Genomic DNA, 6,484 nt, shown 5'->3' on the forward strand with positions numbered 1-6,484 from the left:
TGACTGTTTCAAAGATACACAATTGTCAGGCATGCTTTACAGGAAAGTGAACAAGCATCTGGGGTAACATCTATCCACAGGGTAAATTCTTTCTAGAAAAGATACAAGAATATTCTTTTCTACCTTTATCATTTTCCACATTGGGGTAACTTTATGTATTACTAAAAATTGTATTGCTATCTTAGCAGAGAACATTTTGATGACATGACATCCATGGAGTTAGTACTCTGGGTCAGAGTCAGGTCTACAGTGAGGTCTCTTTTCTTTCTTAACTGGAAGTCCAGTTAAGGATTAAGAAGAGTTTTAATAGATGTAAAGCATATAAAGCTTTCACCCATGTGAGGCAGGTGTTACACTGAAAGAAGCCTGACCCAAATAGGATTTCACCTCCCAAACATTTGAGTAGGTCTTAGCTCAGATGATCGTATTAAAAATCTCTTTTCTAACACCTCAAAACTCTCCAGAGTTTCTCCCTCTTCTGTTTCAGAGGAATGGACCCTCTTAGCTGCACTATCCTCTCTCTATACTCTTGGCCCCTTGATGACCCCTCCCCTGTGTCATAACACTTCTTATGCCTACACCCCTCAACCAGTATGTCCCTCAAAGTTTCCTCTGATGGTCCATTATGAATATCTTGCCCTTTCTCTCATTAAAGACCTGGGGAGATGCTAGGTGGTTGTATTGGCAACACACTGTCAATGTGGTAGGAGAGGAGGAAGGTTATGCTGTAAATCATCACATAAAAATAATACATTTGTTCTGCCACGTAGAAATTGGAACTCGATCTTAAGCCTGCTGCAAAAAATAGTCCTATTTCTAGAACTCAGGCAAATGCAAGGACTAGTGAAAGCACTGCCGGCAGGGAAATGGCTTAGCCATTGATAAGGCTAAATGAACTCTCCTACATTTCCTAAAGCACAAGGGAATCTTAAATTTGATATACTTGAGATTTGAGTCTCTATAAGTCCCTATAGACTCATAAAGATTTTTATGGAAGGAGTTAAGAAATATGGATATTTTATACTTAGGCTTTTTTTTTTTCATTCATTCACCCACTCAACACAGATTTACCAAGCAGCTATTATGTATCAGACCCTGGAATGAAGAAAAACACACAAGGTCCCTGTGATGGTGACAGTGATTTCATTCTTCATAAGGGATTGTATCGACGCTTGCAAACATTCTGTAGTAGAGGTATAGTTGCAGCCCCAAACCTCTACCAGGTTATGGTTTCTGAGAACCCTATATTTTACGTTCCAACAGAATTCTCGGCATAGTTAGAAACATCTTAGATACACACTATGTGGGGAAGACACATTATAGTTATTCAAGATAGAGCGCTGATCAGAGAGTTTGGCTATATGAACTCCAGCCATGCTTCTCCTACACACACCTGGGTGATCTTAGGCAAGACGTCAGCCTCTCCGACATTTCTCATCTGTAAAATTAACTTTAGTTAAAATTAGCTCTGAGGATCCTTCCAGCATTTATACTGTGTGATTCCCTAAATAAAATGTTAAACCCCAAGAAGTTAGAATAGGACCTAGATAAATAAAGTGCTTAGAAACTTCATTTCAGTTTGGAGGCATGTAGCAAGTTTAAATTACCTCTCTTCTAGGTATATGAATTATGGTTTAGAAAAACGTAAAGCCTTTTTATTTGTTGGAGTGAAAATTTACATCCTGTTTAAGAGAAGTATGAGACTTTTGATAATGAGAAATGACACAACTATGAGTGGTACTCCAGAAACTTGATCTATAAGAATTCAAAAGAGATTTCTTCCACTGAAAGAAAAAAAGGAGGTAGCACAGAGGGGCATGACCACATCTGCAAACCCTGTGCTGAAGGAGAGAAGGACAGCTTTTGTTTTCCAGGAAGGGCAATAGAAGTGAGCCCAAAATTAATAGAGGAGATTGAAAGTGGACCATCAGTGTGTTTTAATATTTTACATAGTCAGCTATGGGTGTCCTGAGGTGCTTTTGCTTTTTGTTACATTGAGAAGTTAGAATTCATTATTATTTTAGTTGATTACTCTATGATCAGTTCTTGGGAACATTTTTGTTTCAGTCGCTTCAGTCTGATTCCATGCAGTTTCAACGGCTTTGTGGATTTGTGTTCACAGGGCCCCCAGATTATAGACATTCCGACCTTGTGTGTGACTCTCTTTAGCCCTCTTGCTGCAAATCTATTTTCTTGAGGATAGACTGTAAAGAACCTCCTTCCTTAAACAGCAAACGTAGTTACCAAAGCGATAGTGGAATGTCTAATTAGTGGCTTCTCTTGGTGCTGAAATGTGGTTAATATTCTTTCCCAGTTTTCACTCCTTGGGTCTCTGCAAAGGGGAAGTCTAGCAGAGCTCTAATTTAGTACTGTGGGGCATAAACTGATGTCAATGACTGCCAGGTCATTGGAAGATCTTTTTCATTATATCCTTAGCATTTTGTAACAACCTGTAAATTGGCCTTTTTTTTTTTCAATTTAAATTTCTAGATGCTTTGGGTAGTAAGGGGTTCTTTTTACACAATGTTAAAGTGAAAGATTCTCTAAATTCCATAGGGCGTTCATTCTTCTCTTAACTTCCCCTCTCTCTCTCTGTCTCTTTTTTTTTTTTTTTTCTTTTCACGCAACAGCTAGAACAATGAAACTCTCAGAAGAGTGCACTCTAGTCTGAAGATCTATACCTTCATTGAATTACGCATATGTACGTTTATGGGGGCCTGGTGGAAGAGAAGAAAGCCAAGGCCTGAAGAAAGACCTGATTTTCAGAGGGTTACTTGGAGGACCAGAGGTTGGGAAATAGGCTGCTTCTCAATAGCGCTGCAAGTTGCCATATCAAAGTGGAAGACCATGGATAGGAAGGAGTAAACTGCTGCCTGTAACTTCTAGCTTGTGAGTAGTTACTGAACATTGGGCCCTTTGGGAGAGTTAGGGGTGGATTTGTTGATGTGAACCACCCATTAGTTAAAAATATGTTCTGAGGTTTTTATATTCATAATGTAGCTTTTAAAATTATAACTGGCAAAGTTCTATGGGTTTTAATGTGGGGCAGACCTGAAACATTTTGGTCTTTAGAACTGAGCTGTTCTCTTCTGTTAGAGAAGGGCATAGTAGAGATGGATCTTAACTTATTACTGGAAATACTCTCACTGATTTAAGAAAAAAAACAAGAGCAGATATGGATTTTTGCTCTTCAGTGTCTCCCCATATTCCACATAAATAAGAGCAAAAAGCAGCTGCATTTGTAACAGAGATTCTGATCTTTCTCTTCTGGGGTACTTCCTAGGAGTGATTCTGCCCAGCTTCTCTCTCAATTCTCTGCTCGTCCCCATCCTCCCTTCCTTGATTTTTGTTTCACAAATGGAATTAAGGTGGGATATACTTTCTGATCATTGAAAGAATATTGTTTTATAATTTTGGGAATAGCAGAAGATCTAAAATGTGTGTCTCCCTAAGTGTAGCAGGCCCTCAAAATCAACAGAGCGCTCTCCCTGTGTCTCTAGTGAAACAGGCAGCTGCTTATCTTTTCTTTTATGAGAAACATTAAAAGAGTCATTCAAAGCCTGCTGGAATGGTACTGGGTAGGTATGGCCATGAACCCAATCCGGGGGCAGCTATATAGTGGCATAGATGAGACTCATGCCTCCACATCCTGTGCAAAGGGAGAGACATTGGGGTAACTCCATGAAACCCCACCACTGATTTTTCTAGAAACTTAAGAAGGAAAGTGTGGAGAAAGCATCACTTTGAGTGTCTGGTAAAGACCCCTGGGAAAGTTAGATCATAAGCAGGCTAGGATGATCTCACCCAGTTATTTAGGGTGTTGAACGTGATGGCACATGGGGGAGGCAGTTACGGTTAAATGGTTCATAGCCGGTAGAGTGGATTAACTGCCAGGAAAAGCAGAAGCAAACCGTGGGAGAACACTTTTCATCCCCAAATTTAGGAATAACAGGGAGCTCTTTTACACTAGCAGCACTTTGTTTTTCCTCCCAGAAAAGATAACTTTCCTCAAGGGGATCTGGTGAATGAAGCAGTGTATTTTCACCCTTGTGATGATGGGTGTGAGTCTGGCACTAACATAAAAGAGGAATTAGCTTGGACATACCACACACTTGGTTTGGCCTGGTCCCATACCTGTGCTCTTGTCATGGTTGATTACCCATTTACTGCAGATATGAAGCAAGCAGTCTGCACTGTGGCTCAAGATAAAAGGTATTTTAATATGCTCAGGTCACATATTATCATGGCCAATAGTAATTTTATATCATTTTCTTAACGGAAACCACACTCCTAGCAATAATTTTTTTCCAATGAAGCAAAATTTCACATGACAGAAAGTTTTACATATAATTCTTTCATTTGAATAATAGCATTGAATCCTCTCTGTGCCAAATAGGCATTTAAAATACCTTTATTATTTCTTTTGATATGCAAACAATAAGGAGGAAAGGTTTGGAAGACCCTCAGTTAGACTTCTAATGATTCTTTTTTCTTTAATAGTGAAGAATCTTTTACATCTTTGGAGTTTTCCCCTTTCAAGTGAAACAATATAAGCAAACCAAAAAAAAAAAAAGTAAAACTTTTCCTCTCTTACTTTAAGAACCTTGAGGGCTGAAATAGTGGTTTGGTTTCCTGACTGCCAGCTTTGGTTTGCTGTCTCTAAGAAGTCTTTTGCAATTCCCCAGAGGAAATATTTGAAGAGGGTTTTTCTCCCACATGAGAGAGGTTCATCCCACACAGCCCGCAGATTCTGATGGCAAACTTCATGGACCAAGTGTTTGATTTTCCAGAGGTAGCTGCGGAAGATGTTTTTCCTTTCACAGGTGCACAACACTCATTCTCAGACTTCAGAAATCAGAAGGTAGAGACTGAAGTCTTTAAAAATGAGAGTAGCTTAAAGACTTGATATCTCTGCAAGAATCGGGTGCCAATCAGGTCAATTTTTACTAGATGAGGGAAAAGAGGGTGACAAGCAAGGATCAAACTTCCAAAGGCGTCTTAGCTAATCATTCTTTACAACCCTCTGGTGTAAACAGAAGTATTGGATAATCTGGCCTGTATTCTTCTCTGACTGTGAAACACATTGAAACGCTTTATGTTCAGGTGTGTGTTTAGAAATTCATGAAGTTCTTTTATACACTTTCTTATTCCAAGACAATTCTCATTTTAGGACGTCTTGAAAATATAGCTATGTGCTCTCACATTGTGCCCCAGCTTGTCAATTTGGATTTGTTCTTTCCTATCTACCAGCCACCTGATTACCGTCTCTGTGCAAAGGGCACCCGTTCGCATCATTTTTTCCAAGCACTTAAACCTGGAAAGATATTTTTTTAAAGGACTCACAGAAGCTGTCTTGGGGGTTTGGAAAACATCGCAAAATTGTTAGCAGACCTTTGACTGTGCTATTTTTAGGAAACTCATTGTGTTCTTTTAAAGTACATTTTTGACAATGGGACAAAGTTTTCCTTGCCCCACTGATATGTGAAATATTTACAATGAAAATATTTACCGAAAAATGGGGTGCTTACAGGAAAGCACCTCAACAGATACACTTTAACCTCCGCAACAGCCGGCAAAAGGGGAAAAGTGATTTAGAAGGAGAAAAGGTTTTTGCAATATTTATGCTGCTGTTTCTGCCCCAGATGAACTTTTATTCTACCGTTCAAACAGAAGTTTGTTTTCAAACCAGTTGCTGGTTTAAAGGAGCAGCTGATCTGGAATCCGTAAGAGTCAGCTCTACCCAAACAGTAAGCATGTTGACCAGAGGAAACTTATTCCCCCCGAAGCAACCCCTAGTAGGTCAGATGCCTGCAGAAGTGTTATCTTACCTTGAGCGTGTAAGATCCAGAAGAGAGGCTGGGGGCTCCCACAGGAGAGGACCGGGGAAGTGCTCTGCTCCGCTGCTGGTGACATGCGCTTGGCTTTTATGGGCAGGTGGGAGGAGCTGCGCCCCATAGTAGGTGGGCAGAGAAGGAGCGTTGGGCGGCAGCCCCGGGAGGAGCTGGACGCTCTGCCCTGGGGAGGGGCGGGGAGGGCAGAGCAAGGAGCCCGAAGGAGGGAGGAGAGACGGGGAGGGAGGGAGGGAGGGAGGGGGGTGCAGGAGTGGAGGAAGCAGTGGAAACGGGAGAGGGAGGGAGAAAGAGAAAGAGAGAGAGGGAGGGAGATAGTGACACACAGAGAGAGACAGAGAGAGAGGACGAAGGGAAATAGACATAGACAAAGGGATGTAGCCCACAGACAGGGAGAGGGCTGGGGAGAAAATGAATAGGGGACAGAGACAGTCAAACAAGCAAGATACAGAAGGAAAGGGGAAATGGATTATTTTCCATTTTGTATGACATTTTTGATGATGGTGGGGGCGGGAGTCGTGGGTGATCGTGATAGCAAAAGGTGTTTTCTGTGAATTTGAAAAGCTAAATAACGGTTCAGGGCCACTGAAGAGTTCATAGGCGAGGGAAAGGCGGGGAAGCTGGCCGTCGGAGTA

The 6,484-nt window shown here is 41.1% G+C and overlaps 1 protein-coding gene across 1 annotated transcript in view; it reads right to left on the reverse strand.

Moving 5' to 3' along the window:
* Positions 1–5,996, reverse strand: part of COL8A1 (collagen type VIII alpha 1 chain) — a 157,450-nt gene extending 151,454 nt beyond the window's left edge. Inside the window, exon 1 of the mRNA XM_059921305.1 lies at positions 5,829–5,996. The gene's annotated coding sequence lies outside the window, so the exon portion shown is untranslated. The remainder of the gene's footprint in view (positions 1–5,828) is intronic.
* Between the last annotated feature and the right edge of the window lie 488 nt (positions 5,997–6,484).

Source organism: Balaenoptera ricei, chromosome 4 (assembly GCF_028023285.1).
Source record: "Balaenoptera ricei isolate mBalRic1 chromosome 4, mBalRic1.hap2, whole genome shotgun sequence".
In the NCBI taxonomy this organism is placed as follows: domain Eukaryota; kingdom Metazoa; phylum Chordata; class Mammalia; order Artiodactyla; family Balaenopteridae; genus Balaenoptera; species Balaenoptera ricei.